The 17,772-nt window shown below is 40.7% G+C and overlaps 1 pseudogene; it reads left to right on the forward strand.

Moving 5' to 3' along the window:
- Positions 1 to 450: 450 nt before the first annotated feature.
- LOC100619373 (protein MEMO1-like) lies at positions 451 to 16,676 on the forward strand (annotated as a pseudogene).
- The last annotated feature ends 1,096 nt before the right edge of the window (positions 16,677 to 17,772 follow it).

A 17,772-nucleotide genomic window follows, 5' to 3' on the forward strand; every position in this document is an offset into this window, starting at 1 on the left:
TCAGACAATATTTCTGTAGTTGTATGTAATGTTCTCTTGCTTCTACTCGTTTCAGTCTTTGTAATTTCATGTAGGTCTCTCCATGTTTTTTCCGAAATTAACCTGCTTGTCACGTCTTACAGGGCAGTAATCATCACAATCATATGCCATTTGGTCGGCCATTCCCTAATTGGCAGGCATCCCTTCGATTTCCAGTTCTTTGCTACCACAAAGAGAAATATTTCAGAACATATAGGTTCTCTTTTTTCCCCCAATGACATTAGGAAATAAGCCTGATAGTGGTATTGCTGGGTCAAAAGGTGTATACACAGATTTGAAACTGAATTCTCCAGAACTTTGGTCTATAACCAAACTTCTGTATGATCACCAGGGGGAGCTACTGAGCAAGTTAGGGCTCTGGACCCTTTTAGGACCTTGGTAGCTTTATTATGTTGCTGTGGTAACGTCTCTATGGTAACCACAGATCTAGGACATTCTCACCCACCCTTTCTTCTAGGAGCTAAGCTTTTCCTTCTGGCCACAACCACAGGAAGTGGCAAAGGTATTCCCTAGCCCTCACTTGTAATCTCCTTCAGGGTGTCTCTTTTGCTTTGGGGTACTTCCATGAGGCATATGGACAGTAGCACTGGCACCCTCCCCCTCTCTGTGGCTTTCAGTCTGGGTGGCTCCAGCTTGACTCCACCCACCACTCCCAGCCCTGCCTGGCAAGAATGTTGCCTTTGGGAAAAGTGAAACTCTTCTCTTTCCCTGTCTCTCTCTGTGCTTTCCATAAGCACAGCAAACTGCTCAGGGTAGCTGAAAAGAGAGTTCTGTCACCCTTTAAGAAACTTAGAAGTAAAAATAGTGGTTAGGAAAGAAAGCAAAATTAAGAATGAAAATGCTTCTCAACGAGCCTAGAAGGGACCATACCAGCAGCTTCTCTGCCCCATAATCCCCCCTCATATATCCTCTGAACTTGGGGAAGGGAAAGAAGATGCTTTAGCTTAGGTTTTGTGTCTCACTCACCCTGAGCCTGTCACTCTGGTTATGAGCTTGCTAAACTCCATTCACAGCCGATTTCTATCATCCCATTACAATTCCTTGGTCCCAGTCAATCCACAAATATTTTTTAGCACCTGCTATAAGTAAAAGACTATCAGTCCTTTGCTCACAGTCCTGAAGTCTGATCCTATCCCATCCTCCTCCTGTTCCAGTAGAGCGTCTCCCACAGCTGCCCATGGTGGCTTCCCAACATTCATTCGATTTCTTCCTTTGAAAAACATTCCAGTGGAAGACCAGGAGGGGACCCTCAGAAATAATAATAATTGGACAGTTGACCTTTGGTAAATATTTTCTCAACTTCCCCACGAACTAGATTCTTATATATTAGGGTTATTTTAGGGATTATCAAAGGACAATGGAAAGACAAATGGTGCGTGTGAGTTTTCTGTAGCAAATCATCACATCTATGGCATCAATTGCAAGTAAAATTAGAACGATCAAGAAACAAGAGTGAGGATAAGCAGATATTGCAAAAGATGCCCTGGGGTCCATAAAATATCAAAAGACCCTCTTAGAGGAAGGCTTCTAGTATGCTGAATACATGTGATTTGTACAATTTATGGGAAAGCCTAGGCAATCGAAGCGTAGGATGAGTTGGTTGTTATCTATCCTACAATGGAAGAAATTCATTGGGTGGAACATCCCTAGAAACTTCTAGGAACGAAGGAATGAGTACAGAGGGCAAGGGGTGAAACTGAACCTTAATGTAAAACTCAAAAAGAAATCATTCAATATCTTAGAAATAAATTCTGTCAAGAGTGAGGTTAAGGGGACTTCTGTGTAAGCATGGCGGCCAGTTAAACGTGGCTTCCTCACTCTCCCCAACATACACTGATAAGGATCACCCCCAAAAGACCTTAAAAATCTTTATCAGAGGAGCGGAGGGGCCCAGCGAAGGTGTGTGAGATCGAGGCTTTACCAGACTATAAGAGGGGGAAAGGGCTTCCACACAAACGAGAGGATCCACCCTCCCTCACCCCCACTTATATGGCCAGAGCCAGGGCCAGCGCATGTGGAGACGACCGAGCAAGGGGCGCCTCTGAAGCGAGGTGAGGACACTTCTGCGCCCTTGTGAGCTGACTAGGACAGCAGGGGGATCTCTCCCCCCCCCCCCCCCCCCAGGCAGCGAGGCAGAAAAACTCAAGAGGTGAGAGAGCACAGAACTCAAGTGCCCAGTGCTAGCGCGCCCGCCGGAGCCAGGGAGTGAGACAGGAGTCCCTCTGGAACGAAAAGGGAACGTTTTTTGGGTCCTTGGGAACTGACTAGGTCTGCAGGGGACTCAGCCCTGAAAGTAGCTAAACTGGAAAACCAGGCGGGCAAGAGAGAGCAGACACTGAGCGCCCCCTGGAGGAAGGTACCAAGAAAAGCCGCAAAGGACTAAGGAAAACAGAGCCTGCTCATTAACACCATACACAAAAAAAACTGCTTAGCACACTCTGATATCTGACTAAAGAGGGAACTGAAAACATCCCCAAAAAATGGCTAACTGTGCAAAGGAGCCTCAAAATCCCACCAGAAGTTCAAAAAAGAAAGCTGTCACCCTCAAAAAATTTTATGGAGGAAAAACCCAGGCTACAGAGGAAATACTGGACAAAACTCAAAGGCAAAATCGAAAAAAAATGAAAATTGTCCACACGCCCTGGAAGAGTCTCAAATGGAGCTTATCATCAGAAAGATGGAAGCCCTCTGGGAAGAGAAGTGGGAAATGGTTCAAAAAGAAAACCAACAATTTATATTAGAGAACCAAAAAATTACAGCTGAATGCCAAAAGATTAAAGCAGAAAACCAGGCCTTAAGGACCAGAATCGAGCAACTGGAAACCAATGATCTTGCAAAACAGCAAGAATTAATAAAACAAAGTCAAAAAATTAATGAATCTTGGGCCTATTCTTGCTAGCCATTTGGGTAGTCTCAGCCTGGCCACCATAGCAGCTCCTCCAGTGCTGTCACCTGAGATAGAGTGCAAATACTTTTATTCCTTCTTTTAAATCCCATGACCTATGCTAAGTGATGCAAACTTATGCAGACTCACACAGACTCACTCAGAAGCATGCCAGCTGTGTTGCCCAGAAGGGGAGAAGAGAAGAACTTTCTTCACACAATCCCCCTTTGAGTCTGTGGTAGACCAGAATGTTAAATTTCTCTCTCCCCTGCACGTTGCTCTCGTGATGTCATCTCCTGTCACCTGGAGACTAGATACCACTGAGTAAATTGAAGATAGACCAGCCTCCAGAAAAGGGAGCAATGGAGTCAAGAATATCCTGAGACCAGGAAGACAGGATGATCCTCCCTGTAACATGCCCTAGACTGCCTCCATGGGTGGTCCAGGAAAATTAAGAAGCTATGTTTGGTTCCTTAGATGTGACGTGTAAGAATTAGTGGGTGGAGAAAAGACTACAAAGTGAGGCAAGGAGGGGGCAGCTGGGTAGCACAGTGGATTGAGAACCAGTCCTAGAGACGGGAGGTCCTAGGTTCAAATCTGGCTTCAGCCACTTCCCAGCTGTGTGACCCTGGGCAAGTCACTTGACCCCCATTGCCTAGCCCTTACCACTCTTCTGCCTTGGAGCCAATACACAGTATTGACTCCAAGATGGAAGGTAAGGGTTTAAAAAAAAAAAAGTGAGGCAAGGAGGAAGTGGAGGTCTTTGGCATGCATGTGGACAGTGCTGACTGGACCTGTGGTGGAGTATAGGGAGGAGACCCCCAATGGTGGCCACAGATTAGCCAGCTACGTATCTACTTTTCCCTCTCCTTCCTCCTCCTCCTCCTTTTGATTTAATAAAGTTATTAAGCCACAACCAGCCTCATAATTTTCCATTCTTACAGTAGGCTTTAAAATATCAGATGTATTGTTTACTTATTTTGAATAGCTTTTCAAATTCCAGCTCTTCCTGGCAGGCTTTGTTGGTACAATACAAAAAGGTTAATGATTGGTGTAGAGTTACATCTTGCTACTTTGCTGAAATCATTTAAGTTTTAGTTGACTCTCCAGGATTCTCTAAGTAGGAAAAAAGCAGGGGCAGGAGTAGAGGGGAAGAGAGATCCGAAGCACACACTATAAAGCAGTAAACACTAAAATAATTCAGTAGTGGTAAAAGAGTAATGCCAAATCATTTGAAAACAAGCACCTCATTCTAATGAAAGTATATAGGACCAGAAGCCACCAAGAATTTGCCCTTAAAACTGCTAATGGAACTCAGTAAATTGCTGCAAATAGTCCAGTAGGATGAATTGAATCTGGAGAGGAAATGCTTTGTAGCCTCGGAGTTTTCATCATCTATAAAATGAGCTGGAGAAGTAAATGGCAAAACTACTCCAGTATCTTTGCCAAGAAAAATTCCAAATGGAGTCACAAAGAGTCAGATGTGACTGGTAATGACTAAATGAAAACAACATAGCCTTCTGCCCTGTGGAACTTTCCCTCTCAAATTTTCTCCACCCTCACAAATATTACTAAAAGAACTTAGTTTGTAATAGCAAGTTAATAATATACTTAATTTTTTAAAAAACCCTTTTTTGTCTTTAGGAACAATACAGTTTTCCAAGACAGAAGAAAGGTAAAAGCTAGGCAATGGAGGTTAAATGACTTGCCCAGGGTCACACAGTTAGACAGCATATGAAGTCATATTTGAATCTAGGACCTCTCTTCTTTATGGCCTGGCTCTCAATCCACTGAGCTGCCTTGATGCTCCTTAACAATATGCTTTAGACATTGAATCTGACAAAAATGCCAAAATTACTGTAAAGATTTAGTGTTGTACTAATCAAGCTTGCAAGGAGATATTTTAATAGTTAGAATTATTTGGAGAGAAACAATTTAGAATATCCAAGGAATTAATGAAAGAAAAGTAGAGACAATGGCAGAAGCACTTCTAGAATTCAAACTATATTAAAAAGCAAGACTCTTCTGTACTGTTTAAAAAGTAGAAAAATCGATGCAACAGACTAGACAAGGAAGGAACAGAAATAATTGAATTCAAAAACCTAGTGTTCAATAAGCCCGAAAACACAAATTACCTAGAAGAGAAATCAAAAGATTTATTTGACAAGAGTTCTGAGAAAGCAATGTGGCAGAAATAGAAGTTAGCAAACTGACATCATATACCACAATGAACTCAAAATGAACATGGGATCTGACTCATAAAGATCAGATTATTTAAAAATGAGAAAAGAACCAGATCAAATACCTTTCATCTTCTTTTCACACAGAACTTTTCCTGATCTTTCAACTCCAGTGCCTTCTACCCAAATGCAGCTGGATGGTATAAGGGATAGAACACAGGACTTGGACGCAGGAAGACTCAAATTCCTGAGTTCAGATCTGCTCTCAGACACTCACTGTCTATGTGACCCTGGGCAAATCGCTTAAACCTATTTCCCTTGGCCTCCTGATTTATAAAATGAGCTGGAGAAGGAAATAGCAAACTACTCCAGTATCCTTGCCAAGAAAACTCCCAATGAGTTGAACTTGATTGAAAATTGACTAGTCTTCTACCTTGTTATTGACTTCTTTGTGTATATTGATATTTGTTCACTTAGTATTTATGCTGGATATATTTGTATGTGTAGAGTCTTCCCGTTAGAATGTTCGCTCCCTACAAGTAGGAATAACTTGATTCTTGGTCTTTGTATTCCCAGTATAGCCCACCTTGTATAGTTGATATCTAAAAAATGCTTGCTGATTGGCTGATTTTACAATTATGGCTAGGAATAGAATTCTTAATCAAATAATTGTGGTATGTGATGGTGATGGAATACTATTATGCTGTAAGGAATGATGAGCAGGATGATTGCAGAAAGAGCTGGAAAGACCTCCATGAACTGATGCAGAGTGAAATAAGCAGAACCAGGAGAACATTGTACACAGTAACCAAAATATTCTGGAATAATGAAATGGGACAGACTTTGCTACTAACAGCAATACAATGATCCAGGATAATTTTGAGGAACTGATGAAAAAGAATAGTATCCACCTCCAGAGAAAGAACTGTTGGGATAGGAATGAAGATGAAACCCATGATTTATCACTTGTTTATTTGGGGATATGTTTGGGGGTTTTGGTTTTATGAGTTTTTTCACTTACGACAACGAAAAAAAATCTAGTATTAATACCTATAGTCTTCTTGAGGGTATCTATTAAAGTTGTTGATTACATTTTATTTTATTTATTTTTTACCAATTACACATAATAACAAATTTTCATATAAGTTTTCCAAAGTTATATGATCCAAATTCTCTCCCTCCCTCCCAGAACAGGCAAGCAATTCAGTCTGAGTTATACATGTATTATCACACAAAATATATTGTCATATTTTTCATTTTTGTAAGTAAATGATCTCATAAAACAAACCCCCAAATCATATTCCCAAATAAACAAGAGATAAATCATCTGCTTTCATCTGCATTCCTACTCCAACAGTTCTTCCTCTGGAGGTGGAGAGCATTCTTTATCATAAATCAAACGGCTTTGTGATATTAGAAAGTTTACTTGTCATTCTATGAGGAATCTGTGAGAAAACCAAGTTTAACCATGATGACTAATGAGAGGAATGAGGAAAAGAAGTAAGAGAACTTATTTCCTGAGAAAATTGGTCTTAACCTTTATTTTGCAAAGAAACTTGAAAGGATTTATTATTAAATACATTATTCTGTATTGTGAAAGATTTGAATCATAGAACCATTTCCAGAATTAAAAAGTCAGCAAATGAAGTGACAGTTAAAGATATCTTTGGTTAGCTTACTCTGCTTTGTTTTTTGTTTGTTTTGTTTTTAAATAAATTTTAGTAAAATATATATATATATATTTTAACCCTTACCTTCCATCTTGAAATCAATACTGTGTCAAGGCAAGGGCTAGGCAATGGGGGTCAAGTGACTTGCCCAGGGTCACCCAGCTGGGAAGAGTCTGAGGCCAGATTTGAATCCAGGACCTCCCATCTCTGGGCCTGGCTCTCAATCCACTGAGCCACCCAGCTGCCCCAGGGAACTTACATTCTAACAAGTGGAGACTATACATACAGAACATTGGCAAGGAAGGTCTATTTTGGTTTTGAAATTTTCAAGGTGAATGGAGCAATAGAGTATTAGACTGACAGGCAATATGCTGGGGTAGATGAAGCACTGAAACACCCCATTCAAATATCTCTGCAGACACTAACCAGTTGTGTAAACCCAAATAAGTTATTTATCCTCTCTGCTTCAGTTTTCCTAATGAGCAGTTTAGACCCAGTGGGGTCCAAGGTCTCTTTGGGCTCTAAATTAGTGCTTCCAGAAATATGCTCCAAAGACCCCTGGGGGCCCCTATGATCCTTTCAAAGAGAAGTCAAAAAGAGATCAAGACCATTTTCATAAGAATACAAAGCTGCTTTCATTTCTAGGTATCTCAGCTCCTTCTTCCCCTCCCCACACCATAGAAAGTATCATCTAGCAAACAGATATGTATAGAGAGATTGTCTTTCAAGTTCTCCTTTTTTCTGTTCATTCCCTGGAGATGACCATTCACAAGTTATTCCTCAAACATTAACTATATAGCCTTATGTAATGTTCTCTTGCTTCTATTCATATCAGCTTTAATTTCTTAGAGAGTAAATATTGGCAGATAAATATAACCTACATAAATGGTCTTGGGGATAGGAGTGCTCAATCACTGTTTAGAGCATAAAGGGATGCCAAGACCAAAACGGTGGAGTATTCCTATTTGTACTTTAAATCTATGATCCTATTGCTCTATTGCAAAAATGGATAATATGGAAATAGGTATCAAGTGATAACATTTGTACAACCCAGTGGGATTGCTTATTGTCTCTGGGAAGGGGAAAAGAAAGAAAATGAATCATGAAAACATGGAAAAATATATTTTTTTAAAAATAAATATTTAAAATGGAAAAAAAATAATCTATGATCCTAGAATCCTTTCTAGGAATGATGATAGGCCAGATTTGATTAACTGATCTGGTTAAAAGATGAATAAATATTTATAGGAGAAAGGTTTCAGTAAATGTAGATAGTAAGCAGAGAGAAAGAACATTTATTAAGCACTGTCAGATAATTTTAGGGTTGTGATTTTAAATCTAGATTTAAATGGTCACCAAATAAAATTCCCAAATCAGTCTGGAAATTTATGGCAATTTAATTAATATAGAGGGAAGGAATTTAAGGAGAAGGATCAAAGAGGATATAGGATTTCTCCTACCTGGCCTATGCCAGGAGGAGTTTTAAACTCCCCGCCTCTAGGTCTCTGGAGAAGATTAGAGGCTTCTGAGAGGAAAAAGTTGGAAAGTAAAGGAGGGAATTCAGCCAGAAACTCACCACCAAACCAGACAATAGCTTGTCAAGAGGCTAAGATGCCTAAAGGCTCAGCGCAGCTCTCAGCTAATTCTCTAACACCAGTCAGGGAAAGAGAGAGAGACCTTGAGGGATGAAAAATCTCAAATATATAGACCTTTCATCCTTGTGTCTCCTCCTCTAAATTTTCACATCTACCAATCATATTAAAGGCTTTTTTTTTCTCCAGAACTGTCCATACTTTTAGTTCTCACCTTTTTTTATTTAATTATATCTTTAGTTACTTAACACTTCTTTGTTAAGTTCACCTTTTGTGAGTTACTTGACCTTTTTGTGATTAATTTAACCTTCATAGTTACTTAATACCTTTTTGTATTAGATCTAAAAATAGACTTAGCTTAAAGTTCTAGCTTCACTATAAGGTGAGAACTAAGTACCTTCATTGTTCAATCAGGAGATTACAACTTTATCTTCCCCTAAAGTATGGTCTAAGTAGGGTGGAGTAGTTTTTTAAAGTTCACAGCACATACTAGATGCCAGATCCTATATGAAATTGTGAAAATAAAGATATAAGCCCAAGAAAAGATAATCCAATATTCTCAAGGAGTTAAAATTCTAATGAAAGCTAATATAAAAAGATATCAAATAGGGGGCAGCTGGGTAGCTCAGTGGATTGAGAAGCAGGCCTGGAGATGGGAGGTCCTAGGTTCAAATCTGGCCTCAGACACTGCCCAGCTCTGTGACCCTGGGCAAGTCACTTAACCCCCATTGCCTAGCCCTTACCACTCTTCTGCCTAGGAACCAATACATAATATTGATTCCAAGACAGAAGGTAAGGGTTTTTTTTTTTTAAGAAGATAGCAAATAAAAGAAGCTAGAAAGCTGATAAAGAATGGGGAAAGGTGGCCCACATGGGTAGTAAGGCTTCTGGAGAGAAAGAAGAAAAAATATGAAGAATGAGAAAGGGATATGGGAATATAGGGAACATGATCTAGGTATGTCATGAAAGAGTGGTCAGTGATTCATCAATGAAAGAAGAAGGTAAAAGGGCAGAGTCATCTTCAGGGCAAGGAGGCTTCTGGGAAGGGGGTGGAAAAGTCAAGAGAATGAGGAATTTCAGTAAAGTGAGCCCGGCCTGAGCACCTCATGAAATGGCATTTAAAGATAGAAAAATAAAAAATATTTAAGCCTTACAATTTGGGGGCTCCACGCTAATTATTTAATTAATGAGATAGAATTGTTGACGTTGATTTGTTAATTTTGAAAATTAGAATAAAGTCTTTGATTACCTTGGAAATTTCATCTCTCCATTTATAGTACTTTCTCCAGTTACCACCAATTACTCAGTTGCCAAAGCTGATGATCTTCTCTCAGTTCTATTCCCTTTCAAATTCTTTGTTGCCTTTGATCCTGTTAACCACCCTCTTCCCTAGGATACTCTCTGCTCACTTAAGTTTCATTCCACTTTTCTCTCCTGGTTCGCCTCCTGCCTGTCAAAGTGCTCCTTCTTGGTCTCCTTTGCTGACTCATCAATCCGCTGCATGCCCTCTAACTGTGGGTGTTCTGTCCTGAGCCCTCCTCCCTTTTCCCTTCATGCTTTCTCCCTCAGTAACCTAACCAAGAGCTCCCCTGGGCTTAATTATCATCCTTTTGCAGATGACTCGCAGATATAGCTAAGTGCTGTATCTATGTATCTAATTTCAATCTCTCCCCCCCAAACTTCAGCCCGACATCACCAATTACTTAGTAGACATTTCAAACTGGATACAGTGAAGACATCCTCAGTTCGGCCTGTGTAAAACCACCTCATTATCTCTACCTCTACACTCTCTCTTTTCTCAACTTCCCTGTTTCTGTTGAAGGCATCACCATACTTCCACTGTGTTGGGTTCTTAATTCTAGTGTTAGCCCAGGCTCTTCACTCATCCTCATCCCATGTGACCAGGCAGTTATCCCATCTGGCCATTTCTACCTCACAATCTCTCTTGATTCCAAACCTTCTAGCTAGCTACTCACACATGGGCAACAGCCTTCAAATGAACGTCCTTGCCTCAAGCCTCTCCCCACTCCAGTCCATCCTACACAAGTCATTTTCCTTAAACGCAGGTTTGAACATGTGATTCCCCTATTTAATCAGTTCCAATGGCTTCCTATTACCTCTTGGAGTCAATAAAATCTCTGACACTTAGCTATTAAAGCCCTCATAACTGGCCCCAACTTACCTTTTCAGCCCTCTCTGTTTCTCACGCACGATATCCCATCTCCCATGCCCGTAGGCGCAGCTCAAGAGTCATCTTCTGCATGGGGTTTTTGTGTCCTTCCTCCCAAATTACCTTCTATTTAACTACATTGTGTGGACTTCTGCACTGATCAGGTTTATGTTTATGCTGTATATGTTTTTAAGGGTACTTCTTGTCTCCTCCATTAGACTCGAGCTCCCTGACAGCAGCTCCATATTGGTTTTCCCAGCACCTGGCACTGTGTCTAAAACAGTCAAGGGCTTAATAACTCTGCTGGTTTCTAAATAAAGAAGTAGAGGTGGAGAGACAGGAGGCGGGGGGAGACAGACAGACAGAGAATGGAAGGAAGAGCTGGAAGGAGAAGGGGAGGAAGAGAGAGAGAGAGAATACTGATGACCATCTCGGTTAGGCAAAGTGTCATTACTGTGGCTGGCCCTAAATCCTGCTTGCTACACAAACAAGGGATAGAGACAATTATTAAAGATTAAAATAAATAATTTCAACGGCATGAAATTAAAAAGCTTTTAAAAGAGCACAATGCATCTAAGATAAAAAGGGAAGCAGTCGACTATGAGAAAATTTTGTGGCAAATATCTCTAAGGGTCTCCTAGACCCCATGCCTTGGCAACTAACACATACTTAACCAAAAATGATTTGAACAAACATTGTTCATAATATGAAGAGTTTGCAGTATTAACAGCCATCTGAAAGAATAGTCCACATCACTAAAAGATCAAAGTAAACCAAAAATAAAGAGCCCTTTTGGGAAGAGATGTGGAAATAGTGCTCTCCTCCTCTAACCAGATCATGCAAATGTTGTCTCCTATTAGCAGTATTGAATATTAAAAAAGGAAAGTAAGGAGAGAAATGTCATGCTGCTCCCTGAAAGCAAGATTCTCTGACATCAGAGTCACAGCATCTCATGTAATAATTAAAATGGGCTTCACAAATATATAAGAATTTTTTAAATATTGTTGTGGTCGCTGTTTACAAAAATTAACTCAAGTCATGAGGCTGTTAGTAGATTCAGTAGCTTTTTTACAGCAAGGTAGAGATAGTAAAGGGGGAAATGTAGGAAGGAGGTAGAAAATATTGCCTAGCTAAGTACCCCAAGTCCAGATCCAAGGGCCTCCAGACCAAAGAGAGCGCATCCCACCAAAGATAGAAGATCTGAAGAGCCAGTGTCTCTGGCCATGGTCTCCTCGACCCAAGCAAATCACAGAAATCGAACTCCTTCAGCCACCAATGCCAAATCCAAGGCAGAATGGATTGCCTAATCAAACTGAGCCACACTAGACTGAGCCACAAAAAGACTGAGCTGCCAAAAGACTGCAAGGGTCCTAGAGGCTCTCAATTACACAAAGTTTTCTCCACCCATCAGCTCTCCCATCCACATCTCAGGAATCAATCATAGTTTCTTATTGCCTGGCACTGCCCAAGGGCAGTACCTGTGGGATCCACCTCCCGTCCTCTGAGGGTGTGAACTTTTATCAAAAGGATGCTCCCCTCTTGTTCCTGGATAGCAAATCCCTTTACCACCTCCCCAACAAGTAGATGATCATTCAGGCCTTTAAAAAGAGCTTCAGTGAGGAAGAATGTATTACTTCATGAGGCAGCCCATTACAATCTGGAATCGCTTTTTATTATGTATATAATATTTATATTATATATATATTTATATAATAATATACATATTTATATAATAAAAATTAGATTTTCCTCAAATGAAGCCAAAACTTACCTCCAAAACTTCTGCCCATTGTTCCTAAAAATCTCCTCTGGGAAGAACCAATCTAATCTCTTTTCCAAATGACAGCCACTTACATCATCAAGCAAATGTCTTCTCTTCTCCAGATTATACATTCCTAGTTCCGTAAAGACATTCCTTATATGATAGGAACTCAGGGGCCTTCCTCATTCTAAACACCCTGCTCTGGATGTTACCTAGATTGTTGGTGTCTTTCTCAAAACAGGGTGTCCTATATTGAACAGAATATAACATTTCTTTTGCTCTGAACAGGATGCCTCTTTTAGGGAGTCAAGGTCACATAAGCTTCTTTTTTTTTTAATTGTTATTTCACATTTTTATCTGTATTCAACTTGCAGGACATCAAAACTATCAGTTCTTTTTTCTATAAGCTATTGTCTAGTTCATACCTTCTCTATCTTGTATTTGTGAAGGTGATTTTTTTCTTTAACCTATATATAGGGCTTTACTGCTATCTCTATCAAATGTTGTCTCTGTGATCTAAAAAAATCAAAAAGGAACCGTGAGGGGCCAGCTGGGTGGCTCAGTGCATTGAGAGCCAAGCCTAGAGTCAGGAGGTCCTGGGTTCAAATTTGACCTCAGACACTAGCTAGGTGACCCTGGGCAAGTCACTTAACTCCCATTGCCTAGTCCTTACTGGTCTTCTTCCTTGAAACTAATATACAGTATTGATTCTAAGATGGAAGGTAAGGGTTTATTTTTTTTAAAAAAAGGAATAGTGGATATTGGAGAGATTTTGGAAAGATAGGTATACTAGTGCATTGCTGGGAGAGCTCTGAATCAATACAATCATTATGGAAAACAATTTAGAATAATGCAAATAAATTGACTAAAAAACCCATACCCTTTAACCCATTGATACTATTATTACTGGCTTTATGCCCCCCAAAAGATCATGGATAAGAAGAAAGACCCAGCCCATGCCTACCTATTCATAGCCACACTTTTTTTGATAGCAAAAAATTGGAAACAATGTAGATGACCATCAATTAGGGAATGTTTCAATAAAACGTGGGATATATGAATGCAATGGAATATTATTGAGCTAAAGAAATAATGAAGGGGGCAGCTGGGTAGCTCAGTGGATGGAGAGCCAGGCCTAGAGACAGGAGGTCCTAGGTTCAAATGTGGCCTCAGACACTTCCCAGCTGTGTGACCCTGGGCAAGTCACTTGACCCCCATGGCTTAGCCCTTACACAGTATTGACTCCAAGACGGAAGGTGAGGGTTTAAAAAAATATATTATCTAAAAAATTCCCTCAATCCTTCAAGAATTAAAATAGAAACAATGTCATCAAGGAATTGCATAATAGAAAGAAGAGATGAGTTGGTCAAGCGGCCAGGATGAGAGATGACCAAAATCCTCTACTGGTACACTGGGAATGCTATGAGCAAGTGAGAAAGGTCTCCAGCATGTTGAGTGGGCTTCCTGTGGGGGACTTGTGGAAGGAGATGGACAAGTGTGTATAGGTATAGGGAGGCATGAACAGGTCACCATCTGCATTGTTGAAGAGAACTTCCAAAATAATAAAATCACAGATCTCCTTGGTTATGTGGGTATTACATTTCATGTTGAGAGGGATGATGACACACTGACATTTCTTTGTATATTGATTATGTTATATTTAACTGGGTGTTATCAGCAAGTGTGATAATCCTACTGTCTGAGCTAGCAGACAATTAATTGGTAAAATGGCTCAATAGCACAAGAGCAACCACAGATCTGACTCGTTTTCCACTAAGGACTTCCCCTCTAAAATGACATTAGGACATGACTGATTCCTCTTGGGATCCAGGCATTTATTCAACTAATTTTGAATAGCCTGTACTGTACCACCATCTAGCCTAAAGATCGTACTTTCCCAAGGATAATAGGGGATTTGGTAAAATGCTTTGCTGAATTCAGATAAATTACATCTATAGCATTTCCCATGTGATACAATGGAAAGAAAAGTATCTCTGAATTAGAAGACCTGTGTTCAAATCCCACCTCTGAGGCGCATTGTTAATTAGTCTTAGGCAAATCATATAATCTCCCTTTGCTCATTTTCTCATCTGCAAAATAAGGAAGTTGAACTAGATCACTTCAGAGGTCCCTTTCCTGCTCTAGGTCTTATCAGTCCACTAAGTCTATCAAAAAAGGAAATGAGCTCTTACAAAGAATCTATTGTGGTTCCTAATGGGTACTGTTGGGGTGGGGAGGACAAAAACCAAAGTGAAGCTCACTGACCTAGACCACAGTCTGCCCTGTTTGAAAATTAGCCATTCCTAGGAGGCAGCTGGGTAGCTCAGTGGATTGAGAGCCAGCCCTAGAGACGGGAGGTCCTAAGTTCAAATCTGGCCTCAGACACTTCCCAGCTGCATGACCCTGGGCAAGTCATTTGACCCCCATTGCCTAGCCCTTATCACTCTTCTGCCTTGGAGTCAATATTGACTCCAAGATGGAAGGTACTGGTTTAATCATTCATCCTCCCCCACCTTAGGCAGCATAGGTTCCAAGATGCCTAACTGAGTCATCTGCTGAGAAGCCATTCACTCCAGGACCTGGTATATAGCCTCAGGTTCTCAGTGGAATGCACAGTTAGAAGGTGGGCTTCCACAAGCACAGTCCCAAAAGGACCAGCTAGAGCCATACTGCCTCCAAGCAAGTTATGCTTGGTGTGGGTCTTCTGCTGCTCATGCTTACAAACAAATGGATCCATCTATTCCCCAGAGAATATTCATCCTTGGGTGCCACGGACAAAGTTCTCAACTGGTATCTCAACTGGTGGTGAACAATCAGTCAACAAAAATAACAAACGGAAGACAGCTTAATCATTACAGCCATGGGATTGTTTTGCATCTGATAGCTGCTCCACTATCCTGATGTCTGATCTTTATTTTTATACCCATTTTCTTGGCATGCAGATACACAAAATCAAAGAGAGAAAATCGGAAAAGTGATACATTAACTTTTAACAAATCACTTGATTAACATTTTATATTTCTGTATTGTGATTAGACAGAATAAAGGTTGCACACAAGATGAATGATTTTGTCACAGGTGGCTTAATTTTCTCATTACCCTGTGAGAAGTTTTGAGATTACAAACAATCCAGGAAAATTACTTATTGCTTTTAATAAAATGGAATAATTAATCAGAAATTCTTAGAAGACAATTCAACAATCATATCATCGAGGCTGAGGGGTCTGGAAACTCAATTCAAGTTTAGACTGGTGGCTTCTAGGGAGTTCCTGAGTCACTGAGGCATACTGAAGCTTGTACTTATCACTTGGGCCTCTGTGATTGATTTGTGTGCTGACTTCATGAGAATAGGCTTCTGTATGTGGGAAAGTTTTGGCTTGGCCTGTAGCTGCGGTTTTGCTGGGAATTATGTACCTAAGTAAAAGTTAACCCATGATAGTCTTTTTGGGATTGGGCTTCAGGGTCTGATCTTTTGGTGATGTTTTGGGGAATTAGGATACAGGTGTTTTGCTCTTGCATTATTTCTTTTGAGACTAGGGGGCATAATAATCATGTCAATTCATAGGTAAGGGGCATTGATGAAAGGAGTCATGTAAAAGGGGGTTGGGTGGGCAATCACATCTTGCCAAGGACCACTCTGTGGTCTCCCCAGCTACCACGCGTGACTCTGTCAAAGCATCATGGTCTGATGGCTCCCAGCACTTGGGTCTTCCCATCATGTGCACTTCCCAGGGTGTGTATATATATGTGTGTGTGTGTGTGTGTGTGTGTGTGTGTGTGTGTGTGTGTGTGTGTGTGTGTAAGACCTTTGCATGACCTCTGTATTGATCAAGATTTATGGAGAGCTATAGAAGACAGGAATGTTTGAGCATATGTCTCAGCTGATGGTGTTGAAATGCATTTGCCTTTTTCTGCTAAAGCCATGGAAAGCCATAAGGTTGCATTTACCATAATCCCTGTGTCGGCTGGTGCTCTGAGTGAGACAAAGGAACTGGAATTCAGAAAACTCTTCAGAAAATATCTAGCAGATCCCAGTCATCTCTTTGTGATTTCTTCTGGTTTCGGCCATGGCGGTCAAAGGTCCCATTGCAGTGACTATGATGAATCCCAGGGGAGAGTTAGAGATCCATTGAACAAGTACATAAAATGGCACGAGCATGACAGAACTAGACCCTGTGTCTTTAACAATTACTCCCAGAAATATCCTAACACAATGTGTGGAAGACATCCCATTGGGGTATTACTAAATGCTAGGGCAGCTGCAGAAGAATGGAAGGAAAATTAGCTTCTCCTTTTTTAACTCTGCCTGATCAAGCCAGTGTAGGAACTGACAAGAAAGTTCAGTGAGCTCTGTGGCTGGAGAACTTACAGTCCACTGAGCTTCTGAATCCTCGGGGGTACTACCTGCATACATACTCATACTCTTAATGGGGTCCCACCCTAGCCCTTCCAAAGATACAGTTCCTAAATAGGAATCAAGTGATAACATTTGTGTAGCCCAGTGGAATTGCTCATCAGCTCCAGGACGGGGGAAGGAAGAGGAGAAGGAAAGAAAATGAATCATTTAAACATGAAAAAATAATTTTAAAACAAAAATTGAAAAAAAAATACAATGGTGGCAGCTAGGTGGCTCAGTGGATGGAGAGTCAGACCTAGAAACAGGAGATCCTAGGTTCAAATCTGACCTCAGACACTTCCTAGCTGTGTGACCCTGGGCAAGTCACTTCACCCCCATTGCCTAACTCTTACCATTCTTCTACATTGGAGCTAATACCCAGTATTGATTCCAAGACGGAAGGTAAGGGTTAAAAAACGATACAGTTCCTGGTCTTTGGGGACACTGAAACTTTAAAAAAAGAAGAGGAAGAAGAAGGGAGGGAGGGAGAAAAGGAAGGAGGGAAGAAAGGAAGGCATCAAATATTTTATGATTTTAAAAAGTGATGATGGATGTAAAGTCAAGGTAGCGGATGGTCCTTCAATTAAAACTTGTAAAGCATTTACCATATTCTAAATTTGCACTCCTTGCAGACCTGGGCGCATACATTCAGTTTTCAGAAGTTTTGCACATTGTAAGCAGACAAAAAAGGGTGGGAGCTTTTTCATAATGAAAAATGCCCTTATAAATGATATGTATTAAAATCTCCAGGGTAGTCACCTTCTACCTGTGTTCTGCCACAGATACCTTCTATTTGGGTTGCTAATAAAGGACTACACAACCCCCCCCCCGAAAATAGCCTCCTCCAATCTTGAGGCACTTCTGCAGTCTCTCACAAAGGCTCCGATGCTGTGGCCCTTGTGTTCCCTACAATCTTACAAAGATGATCAGTGGTGGTTCGTCGTTCATATCTGCCATTTCTTTCAGTAACACAGAATGTAGTTCAGCTGGCTTGGGCTTTTTCTACAGGAGGAACTGGGTGCTCTCTATCTCCATAAGAGGGCCTTGGGACTCCCTCTACTTTATTCTTATCTCCTCAA

Source organism: Monodelphis domestica, chromosome 6 (assembly GCF_027887165.1).
Source record: "Monodelphis domestica isolate mMonDom1 chromosome 6, mMonDom1.pri, whole genome shotgun sequence".
Taxonomy (NCBI): domain Eukaryota; kingdom Metazoa; phylum Chordata; class Mammalia; order Didelphimorphia; family Didelphidae; genus Monodelphis; species Monodelphis domestica.